We start from the raw sequence: 21,928 nt of genomic DNA, 5'->3' as shown, positions 1-21,928 counted from the left end.
CACAGTGATATGGAATTTCCTTGTATAGTTAAAGCAAGTTTATGTAGAGCATTGCTGGTTGAAATCCAAGTATCATAAAGATATATTTTCATATAGTCTCTCTGCCATGTACTAAAGTCTTAAGATTTACAAATAGCTCCGAATAGTTATTTCTTTTTTGCATTCATTATACTCTTTGGTTTCAAACTATGGTGTCCCCAAGTACTATTTAGTAGATTTCAAAAATCTTGTTTTATCTTGTCTGTAAACATTCTCAGCTTCATTTAGCTAAGCTTGAAAGTGATCACCAAGGCTTTATTATTTTTTTAAACAAGGGATAAAGCTTAGGGCAGGAAAACAGAAGATGCACCATTTATTTTCTCTTTTTCACCTTTTCTCTTTTGAATGCCCGAGGACTTCAAGCTTATTTGGCCCTCTAAATCCATATTTATTAAGTTAAATGTAATTTAGCCAGAGTTGAATTGTTTCAGTGAGATTTCATAGCCACAAGCGACTATGAAACTGTCATTTGTCTCATTTCGGGAGGCACCAGAACTGATTACTTGGGAGATGATTGAAACTGCAAGTCCTGTTAATGTCATGGTTATTTGAGAGATTGCACCTTGAGGGTGAGGATGGGTTGACCTGCAGATTTGTTTGTGTATAGACTTTCACCAGGGCCAGCCTATCTTAGAGTTAAATTGGAGTTGCTACAGGAAACCCCTCAAAGGGCTTTTGTCATGTGTGGGCTGGCCAGCACTCACCACTGGCGTTCTGTTAGCTCCCCGACTCCCTTCTGGCGGTGCCCACCAGGCAGATGGCAAAAAGGCAGGTCCCCGTGCAGGCTTCCTACCGTGGCCACCAAGGGAGCCAGATCTTCCTGTCTGCCCCTGTTCATCTAGGGGGCAGGCTTGAGGTCTCAACCAGGCTTATGATACCTCTGTGCTCCTGCACTCCGAGTTTTGAGCTAGAGGAGGGAACGTTTGCAAGTAAGAACCATCAAAGCAGCAGAGGGGGCGGGACACAGACAAGACAGTCGTTGTATGACATGGTGTCAGCTGTGTCTGCTCCGTTATGGGTGGGTTCTCTTGTTTCCTGTTCATTTTCTAAGCCTGCTTCCAGGAGCCATTGTTTTCCTTCTTCCCTCCTGAGAGGCCTTATTTGGCTCAGGGATCAATATCACCTCCCATGTGACTTAGGAATATCCTGGTAGGTCTCTAAGCCAGTGCTTCCCAACATTTTTCATGTCGTAGCGTACATACGAGATGCTAGTACCTGTATGGTACACAGGGTAAATGTATATGAGGCCACTCAGAGCCTGAGGTGACCATTTGCAGGATCTTAGGCTGTCTTGAGGGCTGAGAGGACCAATAGTTCAGGATACTCTATTGCCTGTTACATCCACACGTTGGTTGTGAAGCTGAGGTCAAAGTTAATCATGTGGTCTTATTCCTCTTGCCAGTGATTGGTTTAGGGTAAACATATGACCTAGCTCTGGCCAATGGGGTGCAACTTGCTGATGCATTTCTTCTTTTTTTAAATTTATTTTTGGCTGCATTGGGTCTTCGTTGCTGCACGCGGGCTTTCTCTAGTTGCAGTGAGCGGGAGCTACTCTTCGTTGCTGTGTGTGGGTTTCTCATTGTGGTGGCTTCTCTTGTTGTGGAGCACGGGCTCTAGGTGCGTGGGCTTCAGTAGTAGTGGCACAGGGGCTTAGTTGCTCTGCGGCATGTGGGATCTTCCTGGACCAGGGCTTGAACCTGTGTCACCTGCATTGACAGGTGGATTCTTAACCACTGTGCCACCAGGGAAGCCCTGATGCATTTCTTGAAAAACTCTCTTTACTCTTAAAAAGAGACATAGAAGAAAGAGATGATCTTTCTTTTGGAGTAGGGATGTGATGCCTGGAAGAGTGGCAGCTATAGTGTAACCATGAGGGAATATTAGTTTCAGGAGAGCATGCTGAGTGGAAAAATAGAAGGAACTGGAACTTTGATGGCAGTACTAATCTGTGGACTTCACCAACCTTGGAACTACCCTCCCTTTAGATAGTGAGATAATCGATTCATATCATTAAAGTTATTTTTACTTTGTTACTTACTGCAAAAAGCACTCTGATATAAGATCTGCTCAGGACTTGAAGATCACGACTTAGAGAAGAGTTGTCTAACAAAAAAGGTGCTCAAGGGCTTCCCTGGTGGCGCAGTGTTTGAGAGTCTGCCTGCTGATGCAGGGGACACGGGTTCATGCCCTGGTCCGGGAAGATCCCACATGTCACGGAGCGGCTGGGCCCGTGAGCCATGGCCGCTGAGCCTGCGCGTCTGGAGCCTGTGCTCCGCAACGGGAGAGGCCACAACAGTGAGAGGCCCGCGTACCGCAAAAAAAAAAAGGTGCTCAAAGTAAGAAACTTTTGTGGAAAGAATGGAACAAGAACTGGAGATGTGCTGGTAAAAGGAAAATGTCTAAGTTCAGAGTAAGTTGGATAAAAGTAGAAGGAAACTCTTTTTTTAAAAAAATGCTTTACATTAAAAAGTACAGTGTTTCTTTATTAATTAGTAGTATTGACCAGAAATATTTGCCAGCATCTCTGTGAAACATTAGAGAAAGGAAAAAGATTTTAATTAACAATTGCAAGAGGCAGAAGAGCTTACAAGTCAGAAGCCCTGAACCCTGAACCCTGGAGCTAGACTGTCCAGTTTCAGATCCTGCATCTGCTGCTTCCTAGCTGTGACTTCCTGTAAGTTACTTAACCTCTCTGTGCTTCATTTTTCTCATCATCTGTAAAATAAAGATAATAATAGTCCCTACCTCAAAGGTATTATTGGATATATCTTTATAAAGTATAGGAACAGCATCTGGTGTATCTTAAGTACTATGTAAGTGTTTGCTCTTATTAATTTGCAATTATCATCCAAACCTATACACATGTTAAAAAAAAAAGTCACTTAAACATGGGTGCTTCTAGCACTACACAGTCACTAAAGTGGCTAAATTAAGAAGCTCTATAATACCAAGTGTTGGCGAAGACCTCTCCTACATTACTGATGGGAGTGTAAAATTGTGTAGTCTTTTGGGAAACTGGCAGTTTCTTAAAAAATGAAACATGCTTCCACCCCATGATCTGTTAGCTCCACTCCTATGTATTTATTCCAGAGAAATGAAAACTTATGTACATACATACGTACTCACATACAAACACACAGATAAACACACACGCACAAACCTTGTAAGCGAATGTTCATAGCATATTTCTTTATAATACCCGCAAACTGGAAATAGCTCAGATTTCCATTAACAGGAGAGTAGATAAATAACTTGTAGTATATTCATGCAGTGGAATACCTACTCAGCAATAAAAAAATGAATTAACAAATATATCCAGCATCCTGAATGAATTTCAGAAACATTTTGCTCAGTGAAAGAACATTCATCAAAGAATTCATAGTCTATAATTCAATTCATATGATGTTCTAGAACAGGAAAAACTAACCTATGATAATAGAAATCTGAACAGTGGTTGCTTATGGAGGATGGGGAAACATTGGCAGAGGCAATTGGCAGAATATTCTGGAAATATTTTTTATCTTGGTAGGGGTGTGGATAATATAGGTGTACACATTTGTCAAAATTCGTCAAATTGTAATACTTAAAGGGTATATATTTTACTGTTTATAACTATTTTTTAAATGAAACAAAAAGCAATAACAGACTGTAGCAATAGCAGTAGCTGTGTAGGTCTTGGAAAGTATCAATAAACATACAAGATGAGCATCTTTTCATCCTATGTAGCAAGAAAGATAGCAAAAACTGTGAGAGTCATGTCAGAAGGACGTAGGAGTTGACTGGAAGAATTTCCCATTGGCTAGTATGGGACAATTTGAACATCACAAAGGACAACAATGTTAATAGATGGAAACACATATAATATATTTAAATTCATGAATTTATAAATACTTTAAAAACCAATTTGGCCACCATTGGAAGTGCCAACTCACTATTTTGAAAACTAGTAAATAAAGGTGAAGAATCAAGCATTTGTTGCCTTTTCTTTATGAATTGTACCACTAGGTAACCCATTAGTAGATGAGAGGAAATTTCACACTACAGAACTATTCTGGCTCAAAGGAAAGGGTGATAGAATTGGAAGGTCATCATATTGCAACCCTTAGTCAATTAAATGATCTAGCTATTGAACTAACATTACAAAAAGAGACAGCCCTAATGAGAAAACACAGATTGGTGACCAATGAGACAATCTTGCCCAAAAAGATCTAACTGGAATCTGATCAAGCCTTCAGACTCAATCAACCTACAGGAAATATGGTGGACAAAGGACCATATTAAATGACACCAGAGAGATGTAATCAGCAGAACTCAGATGGGCAGGAGAAATGGCAGGATAAACAGCCCTGTTTCTTCAACAAATAAATTGCAAAGAGAGAGAGAAAAAGAGAGGGAGAAGATGAATGGAAGGGGAACTTACAGATTAACAGAGACCTAAGAGAAATAACAACAAATTGCAAAATGTAGACATTTTTGGATCTTGATTCAAACAAACTTGAAAAAAACACATTCATAAGACAATTGGAAATTTGAACACTAACTGCATATCTGCTGATATTAATGAATATTGTTTTAGGTAATTGGAGTTGTCTTTTAAAAGAGTCCTTAGCTGTTATATTGAAATATTTACAGATGAAATTATTTGAAGTCTTAATTGTCTCCAAAGTAATACGTACAGAAGGACAGAAAGTGGATGAGAATATTAATGAAACAAGATTAGCCGTGTGTTATAACTGTTGAAATTGGGTGATGGATACACAGAAGTTCATTATACCCATCTGTCACTTTTTGTAAGGGCTTGAAATTTTCCACCATAAAAAGTTCTGTTTCGATTTCAAAGAAACACAAAGGGAGAGAAAAGGGGGAAAACCAAACCAAACCAAAAAAAAAAAAAAGATTCTGCAGAAATACAGGAAGGAAACCTAACAGCATGTTGTTAACCCCTGGATGCATTTCTCATTGTCTGCAAAAGCCAAATAAGAAGGCAGTTTAAGCCTGAAAGCCCCGAATCCTCTTCTTCTGCACCCAGTTGGGGGGACTTCTGTTACCAGATCTTTTGAGCCTCTGTCTCTCATCTGTAAAATAGAGATGAACAAGTACCCACTTCATAGGGTCGCTGTCAGGATAAAAGGAGAATCTGTGTAAAGCACGGGGCGTAGTACCTGGTACCAGTCAGCACTCGATAAATTTGGGCTGTTGAGTGTTAGTTTATTGCATGTGACATTTAAAACAGAAGATAAAACAATGAATATATGCACTTTACAGTGAATGTTGGAACATTTTTGATGACTTCTGAACTTCCAAAGCCTTTTTCTGTTCCTATCTCCAAACACAGGGGTGAGATTAGATTTTACAATGTCCATCACCTGAAAACCTGTGCATGCCTTATGTAAAAACCAAGTCAAAACTCATGGCACTCATCTTGTGAAACAGAAAGGAGCCCCTACAATGTCTCCTTTTCTCCTTAACTTTTTCACCTCTGTTTCTCTGTTTTGGGTTAGGAAAGCAAGAGAATCCGCCTAGAACAAGAAACTTCCCTCTTTTTCTGCCTGAAGGGGAATGTGAATAACGGACTTTTCCATCAGGGTTGTTTTTCCTGGACATGGTGTGCCCCCTCCAACTGCTGAAACATGTGATCCTGAAGGAGACCTTAAATAAACTTCAAATGTTCCTTACCGCTCAGCAGTGCTGTCCCAATTCTAGTAAATTATGAATTTGTTTTCTGTATTTGGTGTTCTTCCTTTTTGAACAGAAGTTCTATTCATTCAGAATATGAGTTGAGAGATTTCCGTGTGCCACGTGTTATAGCCCCAAACAAGGCAGAAGTGGTCCTGAACTCGTCCCCCAGATATCCACATGGCTGGCTCCTTTTTTTTTGGCCATGACCAGGGATTGAACCCAGGCTATGGCAGTGAAAGTACCAAATCCTAACCACTAGACCACCAGGGAGCTCCCCTGTCTGACTCCTTCTTAGTCTCCAGTCCCTCCATCCTCTTCATCACATCCTCCTGCTTTAGTTTCTTCACAGGTCTTAACCCTCACCTGGAATTACCTTATTTATTAATTAATTTATTTTTTATTTCTTGCCCCCCTCTGGAGTCTCTCCTTTTCATCACTGTTTCCCCACCACCTAGCCTGGTACCCAGCAGAACCAGCTACATAATTGGTAGGACCCAGTGCAGACTGAAAATGTGGGAGCCCTTGTTCAAAATGTATGAAGAATTACAAGACAGCAGAGCATTAAACAAGGTTGGTGCCCTTCTGAGAGTGGGATCCTGTGGGACTCTGCTGGTCTTACAGCCATTATTATTAGGCACCCCCAAAATAGTTATTGGAATGAATGCAGATCTAAGAAAAACTATCAGGGACCCAAGGAGTGCTGGCATCCAGATTGATAAAAGACTGAAAACAGGAACCAGCATGTGTGTAAAAGATGCATGATTCCTCAAGTGCAGGGTTGACTGTGAGGTGAAAAGTAAGATAATGACTCTGCTCACCTTGAGCAACACCGAGTCTGGGCTGTAAATCCCTCGAGGGTCAGGACTGTAGTGTTTTCACCTTTGATTTCCCTTGCAGGGCTTCTGCACGTCCGTGGTGCTCCATGAATATTTGGGAAGAACCGAATTGGTTCTAGAAGTAGAATTAGAGAAGGATGAGGAGTTATGAAAGAAATATTCTTTTTTCTTTTTCGCGGTACGCGGGCCTCTCACTGTTGTGGCCTCTCCCGTTGCGGAGCACAGGCTCCGGACGCGCAGGCTCAGCGGCCATGGCTCACGGGCCCAGCTGCTCCGCGGCATGTGGGATCTTCCCGGACCGGGGCACGAACCCGTGTCCCCTGCATCGGCAGGCGGACTCTCAACCACTGCGCCACCAGGGAAGCCCAGAAATATTCTTTTCTTTAATGCAAACCTCACTAAATTTAGGAGGAGATGAGCTGGTCTTTAAGTTTGTCCTTTTAGTTTATGACAAGTGGTTCAGAGCTGTGCTCAGCCATCAGAGTTTTGGAAAACTGCAATACATTGTTGGGATTTTATGGTGTGTCTGGCATTAATTTGGTATATGAAGTGTTCTATGATGAAAGTGATAGTTTTGTGATAAATGCAAAGCTTCTCGTAAAGATTCCTAAGACTGTATTTCTTTAAAAATCTGGTCTACACTTTCACATATTTTCCCCCCAAATGATGGACCTATTCCCTTTGTCCCACTTCCAGGATGGTGGAAGCCTCCACAAAGTCACCATGTACTTATCCAGACTCACCAGTTAGTGATCAGCGAATTGTGTCACAATTGGCACTTTATAGGCATAATTTCACATATGCCCATCATTCATTTGGACCTATTCCGGAGATATAATTTCATTTTCTTTTTTCTCCCCTTTTTTAAAAAAAATGTATTTCATTGAAGTATAGTTGATTTACAATGTTGTGTTAATTTTGGGGGGGGGGGTGTTGTTTGTTTGTTTTTTCATTTTCAATGGGACTCCGTAACAGGGCTCCCTGAGTCTGCGTTCTTGGATCCCAGGTTCAGCCCTGCCCCGTGTCTGACTGCCCGGCAAGAGCCATTTGGAAGAGCAGTGGTTTCAGGTTGGATGTAGAGTGAGACTTTCTGCTATTCCTGTGTGGGCCTCTCTATGCCATTTCTAAAGGACCTTTTCCTAACTAATGCACTGACCACAGAGCTCCTATTTGATGCCCCAGTGCTGCAGGAACTATCCTTTTACCCAAGGCTGAATCCCCGGTACCTTGGCCTCCCACCCAGGTCCCCAATTCTGTGTCGATAATCATTCAACTTGTTAAACAGTATTGGTCAGCTGATGAAGGGTATCTGATTCCAGTTATCCTGTCTCCCATGAACTGCTGTATTAGATCGGACCTTTCTGTTTGCAAACCAATTTAAAAAAAAATTAAATTAGCTTAAGTAGAAATAGAAATTATAGTGATTCAGACAGTCATTGGAGTCTGTCTCTCTCCAGCACTTCTGTCTGGCCTGAAGTACTCTGGTACCCCAGGCTCTCATCCCAACAGCTTTTTAACTCCAGAACAAAGATAAATACCCTTCTTCCCTCATCCCTATAACTAGGGAATATTGGGGCCGGGTATTTTTATTGGTTATTCCTGAATCGCATGTTAATTATCCCTTGATATAGGGGCCTGAGGTTAGGTCACCCTAATGATTTGGATGGTGCTGTCATAGAAAAGCGGGGATCTGTGATTAGAAAAAGTGAAACAGACTTTGGATGGGCAAAAACAACAGATACTTACTCTGATCATCTAGTTTTAATCCTCCCGGTGCTCCCACAACCATACCCTGACCTTGCCCCAGCCCTGTATTTGGTCTGTCAAGTCACTTCACCTGGTTCTTCATGTTGGCCTTGATCTCCTAGTTTTAGCCCATTCTGTTGCCTCGATTCTGAAACTATTTATCAAAATTCTGATTGTCCTTCGACAGTGAAAAATTCTTACCTTAAAATTGGAAATGTCACACTAGTTTTCTCAGGAGGCTATTCAACCTGGTGAGAAAAGTGACCATTTCTTGAGTTTTTCCTGCTATATATACCTAAATAGAAGGTTCCCTCAAATATAAAGTCACTCATCTTCCCACTAAGAACATTCAAAACCAGTGTTTTAGGCCAACCTGAATGTATAAAAATTTAGCAATGTAGATGAAGTAGTCCAGTATTTACTTCTAATATTTAAGATCATTTGTCCTATGGATTAATAATTTGGGTGATTCCTGTCTTGCACTTTCCCTCTTTATGAAGTAATCTTTTTCAGCCTCTCCACATGCATCTGTGTGTTGGCCCTGAAACAAAAGGCCCTCTTTAAATCATCCTTCTGGCTTACCCAAGCACAGCATCTTTGCTTCTGCCTAAGTTGTTTGAGCTACAGAACTTGTTCTTTTTTTTTTTTTTATTGAAGTATAGTTGATTTACAATGTTGTGTTCATTTCTGGCATACAGCAAAGTGATTCAGTTATAAATATACGTATTTTTTTCGTATTCTTTTCCATTATGGTTTATTACAAGATATTGAATATAGTTCCCTGTGCTATACAATAGGACCTTGGGTTGTTTATCCATTCTGTATATAATAGTTTGCATCTGCTAATCCCAAACTCCCAATCCATCCTTCCCAATCCCCCCCCAACCTTGGCAACCACAAGTGTGTTCTCTGCGTCTGTTTCTATTTCGTAGATAAGTTCATTTGTGTCATATTTTAAATTCCACATATAAGTGATATCATATGATATTTGTCTTTCTCTTTCTGACTTACTTTGCTCAGTATAATAATCTCTTGGTCCATCCATGTAGCTGCAAGTGGCATTATTTCATTCTTTTTTACGGCTGAGTAATATTGCATTTTATATATGTACCACATCTTTATCCATTCATATGTCCATGGACATTTAGTTTGGCTCTTGTAAATAGTACAGCACTTTTCAATCTCCATATATGATACTTCACTGGGAGTATTATTGCATGACCTTTTTTTCCCCCCTTTTTCATTCATCCTAGAGGTGTATACGTATGGTCTTCCAGCATAACCACCTATCGTGTGGCCTTTTAAAGTAATGTTTGGAACTTCCCTGGTGGCGCAGGTGTTAAGACTCTGCATTCCCAATGCAGAGGGCCCAGGTTTTATCCCTGGTCGGGGAACTAGATCCCCCATGCGTGCTGCAACTAAGAGCTCGCATGCCACAACTAAGGAGCCCGAGTGCCACAAATAAGGAGCCTGCTTGCTGCAACTAAGGAGCCCATGTGCCGCAACTAAGACCCGGTGCGACCAAATAAATAAATAAAAATTACAAAAACTAAAGTAATATTTAAGTAACTTGTTTGCTTTGACATTCAGCCCCTCCACTTGTGAAGTCACATGCCTGTAATAACTACCTGATCTGTATTAACTTCTTTGCCACCTTTTCTACTGATTTCATCAAGTAATCTTTATAAGCATACAAACTTGTTATTGAATGAGGCTGTTTCAAAGTATTGTGTCTTCCCCCGACAGTATGTTGTAGTTCAAAGGAACTGGAGTCTTTGAAAGGACTTGAAGATAAAGCTACTCTCTCATTTTTGAGAGATAAGGGATTTTGGTAGGGGGGAGGGCACCTCACGTTTTATTTAAATACATGATATATGTCTGTCTGCCAGGCACATTCTTTGTGCTTTGTATGCACGATCTCATTTAATTCCTCCAACACCCCTAATAAGATAGGGATTTTTATCCCTATGTACTAAGGAGGCAATGGATTCTCAGAGAGGTCAAGTAACTTTCCCAAGAACATACAGCTGCAAAATGCCAGGTTTGTCTGGCTCTAGAACACATGTTCTTAACCATACCACTCACTTGCACAAAAATCCAGAAGATTCTTTTTTCAGGTGGGAAAAACATGGTACCATGTCACAAGCTCTTACTTAGCCATTCTAAAACTAATAAGTGGTTTTATTATTTTTACTGGATTTTATATATTTTTCTCTCTGCTTTACTTTGAAGTGTAATGGATTTTGATTATTCCCTATCCATTGAGCAATTTCAGTAGTAATGACTTAGTTAAATGCAAATGATGAAATAAATCCTTTCTCGACCAAAGGCATCTTACTAGGATTTTCTGTTTGTGGCTGGCATCACTGATGCTGAGTGATCTTATGAAGTTTGTCCCGTGGAATTCTGAGTTTCCTTCTCAGTGTAAAAGCTATTGGTGTAAAATGGCTGTGGGTGGCACAGTTAAGTGTCATTTCTGTTTGTATTCATTAAATTCAGAATGTGTAAAGATTGAAGAGCCAAAATTGAAGTTTGGATTCTTAGATGGCATAGCCCATCTCTGAATTATTATCCAATGCAGATCATGCATTATCAGTAAACAACATTTCATCATATGTTTTAAACATGTTATGAAGAAAAGCTTTAGGTGGCAAAAAAAAAAAAATAGCAGAAATTTTGGGTTGTTGGTTTTTTTTTCTCCCACTGCTCTCCTGACTCATGTTGAAAGCCTTTTGTTTCTAATCAAAGCAACAAACGGTAAGGTCATTTCCTTGTGATTATATGGCAGCGGAAGACGTCGGGGTTTTTAGGTCCCTACTTCCACCAGCTTATATTGGGAGAAAACACACACACACACACATCACAAGTGCTTAATATATGTGTCCTTTGTCCTGCCCGTTCTCTCCGGTCCCTTTAAATGAGCCGAGACCATGGTTCGGAGGTAAGAACAATTTCTCTTATAATCTTTTGACTACAGACAGTATAATGGTGCTTCTTGAGCTCTTCCTGGCATTTCTTAGTGAATTGAGGGCAGATTTTAATGTTATACGGGGGGGTGGATGAACTTACGTACTAATATTTCAGAACCCAACTTGCAAAAAAGGAAACTCCAAGAAATGTTTGTCTTTTCAAAGAGTTATTCCTTCTCCAAAAGAGTTGAATCTCCTCCAGTTTGATACCACAGTGAAGATCGTCCTTAACGCTCATCTTTCGGAGGGTTTTCCTGTCATTGTTTGAACCGTTATCTCTGTTCCCCTAAAAGTCCTAAAAGGCTCATTTCTTGTTTCTTTATTTCAGAACTTTGGTAATTATTGTTGCAGTGTATAATTCCACCTCACCGCTTCCCCCTAATGCCATCCCACTACCATTCTCTTTCTTTTCTTTTTTTTTTAATTTTAAAGACTTGAGCCCTTTTATGGATGTGGAAAGGACAGGGCAAGGGCAGGAACGGTGTCAGTAAGCAGCATGAAAATGCTTTGAGATTTGCAGTTGTTAATCATCTCGTCAGCACAGGGTTTTGGAGCCATCTCTATTTCTGTGAGCATTTGGCAGGAAAGATCCTGTGGGGGACTAGAACTCATTAGTAACTTTTCTAAAAGGACCTTTTAATGTACGTCCCTGTCTTGCCTCGAGACAGAAGCAGGGAAATTGAATTCCGTCCCTCAGTCTAGTTTATGAGGACTTTATGTGACCAGAATTCAATGGCTCAAGGTAGAGACCTCAGAAATGCCATCTTTGGGGATGGCTATCAATTAATTCATAAAACCTTTATGATTTGTCAAAGGAAGTCCTACAATCTAATTAAAAGGGAAGCTTTTTTTTTCTTTCTCCCTTCTGATGTGGTTATGCTAATCTCATAATGTCCAATTCTATGTGTCCATTTTTTTCCCCTCATGGGTAGATGTTGGAGATGGAGGAGGGGAGGAAAAGCTGGGTAGACTTCAGAAAACAAAGGAAATTGTCTCATCCAGGAGGCTGCAAAGCTCTTGGGTATAGGAGGAAGTCTGTGGAGGAAGTGGGCAGGATTAGGTAGAGAAGAGAAACGTCAGGGAAACAAACATATCACAATAGGGTCTGGGATCGGACCCTCTTGTCATAATCTAACACAATAGCATGTCCTTAGAAATGAATCGATTGTTTCTAAATCGGTCCTGTTTAAAGGTATCTAATGATCTGAAGGAGTAGAAAGGAACGTGATCGTATCCAAAATGCAGTCCTTTGACCTGGATTCTCAGAGCGGCATTATGGTCACCCAGAGCCTCGTGTTAGATGATCCTATTCTTAGACTCAGGCCATAGAACCCCGCTAGAAGTAAGACCATTCTGTAATGCAGCCCCTTCAGGAATCAAAAAGTACATCTCTTAGCAGAGGATCTAAGATATTCCCAGACATACCAAATTCCACTCCAGGGCACGTTCTCTGTGTTCTAGTGCATCATTTATTTTCATCCTTCATTTGTAGTACATGGAAAAGTGGTAACTACTGGAATGGAGGTTCTTATGGTCAAGTATACCGCCCCCCGCCACCATGGAGAGAGTGCTCAATAACTATGCGGAGGGCGGGGGATGAGTGGTGGATTAATAACACTATTTGAGTAGAATTTTTTAAAATTAATTAACTTTTATTTTTGGCTGCGTTGGGTCTTCATGGCTGCACATGGGCTTTCTCTAGTTGCGGCGACCAGGGGCTACCCTTCGTTGAGGTGCACGGGCTTCTCATTGCGGTGGCTTCTCTTGTTGTGGAGCGTGGGCTCCAGGCGCGCGGGCTTCAGTAGTTGTGGCTCGCGGGCTCAGTAGTTGTGGCTCGCGGGCTCTAAAGCACAGGCTCAGTACTTGTGGCACACGGGCTTAGCTGCTCAGTGGCATGTGGGATCTTCCCGGACCAGGGCTCGAACCCGTGTCCCCTACATTGGCAGGCGGATTCTTAACCACTGTGCCACCAGGGAAGTCCTGAGTAGAATTGTTAAATATATTCATGCCGTGGAATATTTGAGCTGGAAAAAACCTTGTAAGTCACTTTGGAGTCATCCAGTCCCCTTATGCTGTTACTGAGTAGATGAAAATCCATAGTAGTGGAGGAATTTTCCTAAGCTCTCCTATCCCATTAGGGGCAGGGCACAGGCTAGAGCCCTCTCTCCTGGGTCCTGAGTCTGTGCTGTGTCCACCACAATGCTGTCTCTAGGACCAGCTGATGGCTTTGTCTAATTTCCAGCATCTCTGCAGTTCATGCAGCATGAGTTTCTTCTCATGCACTCATTTCTATCTTGGAATAGAAAGGTGGAAGTTGCGTCCCAAAGGAGGCTCTGCTTCTTATTATGGACTGCTTCCAACTGCTGGCAGAAACCAGTGGGCAGGTACACGAAGGACCCCGAGAAAAAGAACCAGCAGCCTTGTCACTGTCATAACAAGCTGTAGTACTTGGTAAAAACGTACTAAAACACTTTCTCTTTGCTTTGAAAATATTGTCAGAACCTGAATATATTTAGTTAGCTCTTTGTAGAGGCCTGTTCCAACATCATAATTCAAGTATGAGACACATTTGTTTGTCCCTGATCTGAATTCCATGAAGCTCCAGTTAAGACTTTTTCCTGCTTAATGCTGGAAAACTATGAAAATTTTTAAATGGAAGACTTTTTCTAAACTGGAAAGATAAAGCTGAGTACAGGTAAAATATACATTAACATATGTTAGTATAATCTGCCAAGTTTAGGCAAACAGTTTATCCTTCCAATAAAAGCAGTGAAAGCAAAGGGTGATATTGGGCACATTCTCTGTTTATTTTAGATGTGTTTTTTTCCCTTAAAGAAGCCATTGTAGGTAGGGCTGTAAAGTACATGTTCACTTCTGTCCTCTTGTCTTGGTTTATTTCCTCTTTTGGTTTTCTTCTATCCTTGCAAGTTAGAATGAACAAGTCAGCAGAGTTTGTACCCGTTTTTTCATGATTTGACTGTACACCACCCTTTCTATTAGAGGTATTCATATTCAGTTTTTCCAGTCAGGAATGAGGTTAGTCCAGAAGCTGACCTTCCACAATAGGAAATCTTTATCTGAAGAGCAGTGTGAGAGAGAGAACTGGATTCCGGGTCTAAGTCTGCCCCTTACTGATAAGCTCTATGGCCTTGGAGAGCTGATTTTTCCTATCCAGGCCTCCGAACCCACATTTGTGGGTGAAGAAGTTAGTCTCGTGCTGAGGCCCCTTTTCAGTTTCGAAATGCTCTAACTTTAATTGAAGTCACTACAGGTTCTTTACAGATCAGTTGCAGCTGTCTCTCCCTCTCTGCTAGCCACCCGCTCCCTCTCTTCTTTCCTCTTTTCCTCCCCTTTTCCTTCTTCTCTCCCCTCTTTCTTCCTTTCCACTGATATTTTCCTTTTCACAAAAAGGGATTCAGGGCATGGACTATATGACTCAGATGCCTGTAGAGCCAGGGACAGCCTGTGAGTAGCAGCAATGGGAAGAAGGCAAAGTTGGAAATGGAGAAATTCCCCAAACTGCAAACTGAAATCAGACATGGAGATGCTATCCAGGAAGAAATCCAGACTTTGTGGGTCATGGATACACCTCTTGTATTGAAATTTGACACTGCTCCTTGGATTCCAAATTCCTTAGAAGTCAACACATACTTCCTGGGTGTGTCTTGCGCCACCCGGTGTGCCAGGCTCAGGCTTACAAAGGTGAATGAGACGCAGCCCCTATATGAAGCTCCGTCCAGTGGGGGAGTGCAAACTGGAACTCTCCAGTGAGTCTCAGTAGCTCTTCCAAGCTTGACTTTTAGTTCATCTACTGTTCACTCTTGGGGAGTGGAAAAGCTGTTGACATAAAATGGCTGTGAGTAGTGGAATGTCATGAATATGATTTGAGGTCAAAGGATTAAACTGACGGGTGTTCTTAGGTAGAAATGGAACAGTGTCAATTCCAGCGAACAGTGACACTGTAAAGCATTCAGGAGTCCACTGGTAAAGGTTCTGTTTTTGGTAGGCTCTATCCAAATGAAAGGGGGAGAGGAAGTGGCAGGAGTCTTAGCACATAAATCTTGCTTGGCCACTTATGAACTGAGTGACCCCCTCTGGCCTTATGACAGGCACAGTTGAAATGACCTTATTACGTTGTTGAGGGGATTAGAGCTGGCCTCTGGCACTGAAGACGCACATAGTAAATGGCAATTAATATATATTTTTTAAATTAATTAGTTTATTTTTGGCTGCGTTGGGTCTTTGTTGCTGTGTGCGGGCTTTCTCTAGCTGTGGTGCGTGGGCTTCTCATTGTAGTGGCTTCTCTTCCTGCGGAGCACGGGCTCTAGGCACGTGGGCTTCAGTAGTTGTGGCTTGCAGGCTCTAGAGCGCAGGCTCAGTCGTTGTGGCTCACGGGCTGTAGAGCGCAGGCTCAGTAGTTGTGGCACACGGGCTTAGTTGCCCCGCGGCACGTGGGATCTTCCCAGACCAGGGCGCGAACCTGTGACCCCTGCGTTGGCAGACGGATTCTTAATCACTGCGCCACGAGGGAAGCCTGGGCAATTAATATTATTAAGTAACATTATTATACGTCTATCCCAAGTACAGCAAATAAAAACAAGGGTACATACATATGAAAATATGTAAACACCACCAGAAGACTGAGTATTCAAAGTAATGAATGGGTAATTTTTTTCAGGGCCCTTCATGCTCATGATAGCATCAATGTGAATCAGTTATTCATTACCCCACATCTTGTCACTGTCAGGGTATCCATCAGCCTTCCGTCCTTTTGGACACATGAGATCTCTTGACCCTGCAGACATTTGTCTGTATTTCACGGGGCACAAGTTCACAAATAAGTAATCAACTGCAGTATGTCTCTTGCAGACTTCCGTCTTGGGTTTGAGGTCAAGTGTTTATCATTTTAAGGATCTAGTTCTAAACGTTTTTTTTTTTTTTGCGGTACGCGGGCCTCTCACTGCTGTGGCCTCTCCCGTTGCGGAGCGCAGGCTTAGGACGCGCAGGCTTAGTGGCCATGGCTCACGGGTCCAGCCGCTCCGCGGCATGTGGGATCCTCCCGGACCAGGGCACGAACCCGTGCCCCCTGCATCGGCAGGCAGACTCCCAACCATTGCGCCATCAGGGAAGCCCTCTAAACCATTTTAAGGACGTGGACCCAGAATATAAATCTGACAGAAGTTATAGAAAGTCTTCCTGGAAAGATTCTCACACGCACATTTTGTTTATACTTTGGAGGAAGGTGTTTGCAAACTCCTCTACCAGCACTAATAGACTTGTAAGAGCTCCTGTATCCCAGCTGAGGAAATGGAATAAATGTATGTATCTTTCAGAGAAATGGTGAGAAACTAGCTGGCCTCTGTGCGTGACACCGAGAAATGAGCTTTTTGGAACTCCTTAGCACTTAACCTTATTTGAACCCTCTAGAAGTGTGTGATCCTGGAACTGACACGGGCTCCATAGAAGGTATTTAGAACGTAAGAGCAAGTCCTGCCACCCCCTCCTCCGTAGCTGTTTATACTGCTCGTCGGAGAGGAGTTATACCTCTACCAACAATGGGGGTGTGGGTGAGGCAGGCACCCTCTTGGTACTTGGCCTTGTGTTGAGAGTAAGGTGACTCTAGTGGGACCTGTAAGTAATTGCTCTGTTCACCATTAGAACAGTCACCTGACTTGAAGGATTCACCTGAAAATCTGCAGAGGTTTCGCAGTAACCACTATATTTCAGTTGCAGCACTGGGAGCTTGTTCGTAGTAACCGCGCACGTCACCAAGCGCTCACCTCAAGTGCAGGCACCCCTCTTTATTAGAACAAGTGCTGAGGTCCGACATGCCACAGCTCTTACTTTGCATTATTCTTTTTTCCTTGTTTTTAAAGGAAACTACGCATCAACTCGTGATAGCTTTTAAATGTTTTATATGAAACAAGAAGTCTCCGTTGTGGTCTCAGTTTTTAAAAAATGAATAAGCAACTCCATTTTTTCATCCAGTAGACATTTATTGAGCAGCTGCTTTTGCAAGGTGCCAGCTATAAGCTCGGGGGTCCAGGGATTAAGAAGACAGATAGGGTCCCTGGAGGCAGATATTATATAACAAAGTACATCATTCTTTAATTACAGTTGTGTAAAGTGCTGCGGAAGAGCAGTTTAGAGAGCTAAAGGAACACATAACACTCAGAGTAAGAGTTATGGCTATTCCACACACTCTGCATCAGCTTATTCAAAGCTCGTAGCAAGGCACCAGTACTGTTTCCATTACGCAGATCAGGTAACAGAGTAACAAAGAGATGAGGTCATTTGGCCACGTGGTGCCACTAGCAAACCGTCTAAGTCAGGATTTGAACCCCGGGTGATCTGAGTTCGGAGTCTTCACTCCTAACCACTACACAATGGCTTCTATGAGAGACTCACTTCTAATCTGTGTTTTTAAGGGTAAATTGGTTTAGCCAGGCACTTTCCAAATGCCCTCATGCTTTGAGCTGGGAAGGAGATCATACAAAGAAGAACTAGAAGAAGACCAGTGTGGCTGGAGCCCAGAGGGCAAAAGGGAAAAGAGTGCAAGACCAGGGGAAGGGTGGGCAGGGAGCAGGCGGTGCAGGACGAGGTGGGCCGCATGGGTGATGGAAGCTTTTCTTCCAACTGAATCGGGTCAGCTCCAAAGCTAGACCCCCTCAGTCAAGAAGACCCTCTCGGGAACCTCCCATTCCTGTGAGATGGACACATGGAGGGAAGTTCTCCTGATCTGGCTAGATTATTCCAGATCCATTTACCTTTGTGTATGCACAAAGCATCCTGCTCGAGGATGTTTTATCTGTGTCATCAGTCTGTCCCACTGATGTCTTTTCCAAGCCCATATGTTTTCCGCCTTTTCTGGGAGCTGCGGAATTACATTTTTCTTAGTGGTCCACGTAGCCACACTGCGCCTATAGCAGGTCCAACTGTCATCATCATTCATCGTGGCTAACAGAATGACAGGTGCTGTGTTGGGCTCTTTCTACCTGTTCTGGTGTTTCAGCCCCAACTCCATGAGTTAGACACTGTTACTATCGATATTTTTCAGATAAAGAAACCGATTTACAGGGGTTAAATGACTGGCCCAGAGTCCCACCAGCTAATTGTCAGAGTCAGGTCTTGCATCCTGGGTTGCCTGATGCCAAAGTGCGTGCTTAACCCTGCGGATCTCACTTCCTATTTTACAGATGCAAAAACTGTCCAAAGTTAATGATAGAAGTGATTCTAAAACTCAGATTTTACATGAAGTTTCATTTTCTAGGCCAACATTAAATCTCATAGGAAAAATGAAAAAGAAAGGAAACTGAATAGAACACTGTGGACCTTCACCATGACCTGGAGTAGCCTTGTAAACATGTTACAGATTTACCAGCCCACAGAGATATGTTACCCGCCCGCCGGCTAAATTGGTAACACGGGCAAAAATAGAGGGATCTGAAGGGAGTGGGGGAATCTGGATATTAACCAGTAGGAGTTTGGAAGAGAGAATTAAGAGTAAAACAGAATAGTTTTGGTATTTTTTATAAGTAATAGTCACTCGGTGCCAAGCACTGTGCCAAGTTCTTGACAAGTACTCACTCATTTAACCCTCACAACAAGCTGATAAAGTTGGTCATATGTGTATGTCCATTTTATGGATGAGGACCAATGCAACAGTCTTGTCATTCTCTCTCTCTCTCTTTGATTTTTGCCACCCCACTCCCAGTCTCATCTCCTGATAGGAACCAGAGTTATCCTTTACAAATGTCCCCCGATCTTGTTTCCCCCTTGCCTAAAAGCCTCCAATGGCCTCCCACTGCCTTTGCAATAGGACCCATACTCCTAACTCCTGATATAGCCTAGGGGTTTTCAGACTTCAGCATGCAACAGAGTGACCTGGACGGCTCGCTAAAACACAGATGGTTGGTCGCCACTCCACATTCCTAGCGAGCTGCAGTTAATAGTGACACTGTGAGTCCGGGAACCACACTTTGAGGACCACTCATGAGCCCCTCATTGGTCCCCTGACCTTGTCTACTGTAGTCTCCCTTTTGGTGCCAAGCTCCAGCCACGTTTGCTGCTACTTTTTTCTTAAACTGCGCATTCTCAGTGGGACAGCTTTTCTCCAAGGAGGGTGAAAATTGGTTCTTGGGGGCAAACATTAAAACCTCTGATATTACAGTAGTTTGTGGACTTCAAAAGCTCAACTCTACCCAATAGATATACAATATATCTGTGATATTAAAATTTCATGAGGGAGGAGGGCATAAGGGGAAAAATAAATGTCTAGAGAAGCTCCTTAAGAGTGTAATCATGAAAAAAAAAGTTGTGTGACAAATGAAGCCTATTCCTGCCACAGGGCCTTTGCACTTCTTGGGCCTCTGTCTGGAATGTTCTTTTTCCAGATCTTCCCAAGTCTGACTCCTCATCATTCCCCTCAGACTTTTATCTGCAGGGCTATTGTAAAATTCTCCAATTCTTCAAAAGTGCTTTTCTCTTCACTGATTTCAGTCTAATAAAAGGCTTCAGGGGCTTCCCTGGTGGCGCAGTGGTTGAGAGTCCGCCTGCCGATGCAGGGGACACGGGTTCGTGCCCCGGTCCGGGAAGATCCCACATGCCGCGGAGCAGCTGGGCCCGTGAGCCATGTCCACTGAGCCTGCACGTCCGGAGTCTGCGCTCCGCAACGGGAGAGGCCACAACAGTGAGAGGCCCGTGTACCGAAAAAAAAAAAAAAAAAAAGGCTTCAGGGACTGACAAGGTGAGTGCTCAAGGCAGCAGGACCCTGCTGACGGAGCACTGCAGATTCCCCAGAGCACCCCTGGGTTGGGAGCACTGCATCCTCGTTTACAATTCTAATTGAATGTCCTGGGAGCCTTCCCACTGTAAAATGCACAGGAGGAAGCATTGCAGGCAGGAGCTGGCTTATATTTTAGTTTTGTTTTTTCTTTTAACTTTACTTTTTTCGTGAATACTCTTATAAGGGCCAGGAGATGGTGTGGGGCAGTACAAAGAAGGAACTCTACATCTGGCTCTGTCTAGCTGTGTGACCACAGACAAGTCACTTCCCTTCTTTGAGCCTTCATGGCCTCATCTGTAAAATATGGATATGACAAATGGAGGATAATCTGCAAAAATAATGACTCACTGTGCCATGCATCTGAAACTAACATGATATTATAAATCAAATATACTTCAATTGAAGTATGAAAAGGATATGAATTAACAGAGAAAAATAGGGATATGACACTTCTGCCACATCAAAACTTGCTGTAAAGTTTCAAAGGAGAAATAGAGGCCAAGGCACTTTGAAAGTTTAAAGCACTCCAGACAGCCAAGGTGATATTATTACTAATTGAAACGTTCAGAACAAGTTTATACATGGCCGGAGCTTCTTGCTTCCTTCTCTTCTGTAGAGTTCAGGGACAGAAAAGAACCTGCCCACCACCTGCTCAGTACCTGAACGTGGCCTTTGAGAACACCCACACTGAAGGGGCCTGTAGCAATTACCTGGTTTTTATTAGTGAAAAGTATAATAATATTACATGTTATTACCATTTGTAAAGTGTACACTCTGCTAAGCATTTTATGTATATTATCTCATGTGACCCTCCCAGCCCTGGGCAGGGGGGTGCTATTATTATCCCTGTTTTCAGGTGAGGAAACCAAGGCTCAAGAGAAGTGAAGTATCTGTGTAAGACCAACAGGTGCTATAGAGGAGAGCTGGGATTTAAACCCAAGTCTGACTAACGCCAGAACCTATGGTCTTGACCATCACACTTCTTAAATAATATACTATACTTTAAAGGGTAGTAAGGGCTGCTTCTTATGGGATGCTTATATTGCACTTAGGCAAAATTATCCCCATTTTACAGCAGCTACTCAAAGAAGGTAAGTGGCTTCCCTGAAGTGTCCAGCCAGTTCGAGGCAGCACCAGGAACAGGCATCATGCCCACTGGACTTGTGAGGGGCTGCGCCTAAGCACTGCCCTGAACCAAGTAGCTGAATGGGCGGCTCCAACCTGATTTACCCCCCCGCCCCGACTAGAGCAAGTATGATCAGAAAAGCACTAGAAATTCTGGAAATTGATGACTTTCCAATGACTTTGCGTAATCCACCATCCAGGCCACTCTTACGAGAGGCAGCCATCCTTCTTTAAAGGACCACACCACCACCACCCCCAACCTTCAGAAATGCTGCTCTATGAGAGCACATGTAAGAAACAACACTGAGGCAGGGCCGCAGGGGGAGATATTTGGTTCCCTGGTTACAGCCCCAAGTGTCGGGTGAGATTTCCTCTCACAAGGCTGGTCCCTTCTGACGGGGGCAGAACGGAACTGAGATTATTTCAGAGCAGGAATAGAAATGGGGAGAAACTTGCCGACAGAGCATAATGACACAGGCTCAATTCTGCTTGTGATGAAAAAGGTGGAAACGTCTTTCATCGAGGCTTTAAGGTCACAGTGGCGTGCTTTAGCAGAAGAGTTCCAATGGTCTGATAGATTCCAGAAGGAATCTGGCCATTAAGAAGCCGAGGAGTCCCTCACTTGCCGATGAGACCTTAACAGTAGAAATAGGCAGAAAACTCAAAAGTGGATCAGGGGCTTACCCTGGTGGCGCAGAGGTTGAGAGTCCACCTGCTGATGCAGGGGACGCGGGTTCGTGCCCCGGTCC

General features: G+C 42.9%; 1 protein-coding gene across 9 annotated transcripts in view; it reads left to right on the top strand.

The window, feature by feature from the left end:
- The window catches only part of FRMD4B (FERM domain containing 4B), a 335,623-nt gene that overhangs the window by 169,623 nt on the left and 144,072 nt on the right, over window positions 1-21,928 (top strand). The window contains exon 1 of one of the 9 annotated variants that reach the window (XM_079933828.1): window positions 19,942-20,015. The exons of the other annotated variants lie outside the window; for them this stretch is intronic. The gene's annotated coding sequence lies outside the window, so the exon portion shown is untranslated. Of the gene's footprint in view, window positions 1-19,941; window positions 20,016-21,928 lie in introns of those variants that run through there. 9 annotated transcript variants of the gene reach the window in all.

This window comes from Stenella coeruleoalba (genome assembly GCF_951394435.1).
Source record: "Stenella coeruleoalba genome assembly, chromosome: 10".
Taxonomy (NCBI): Eukaryota; Metazoa; Chordata; class Mammalia; order Artiodactyla; family Delphinidae; genus Stenella; species Stenella coeruleoalba.
The sequence above is the reverse complement of the archived record's forward strand: the minus strand, read 5'-3'. Positions and strand labels throughout refer to the sequence as shown.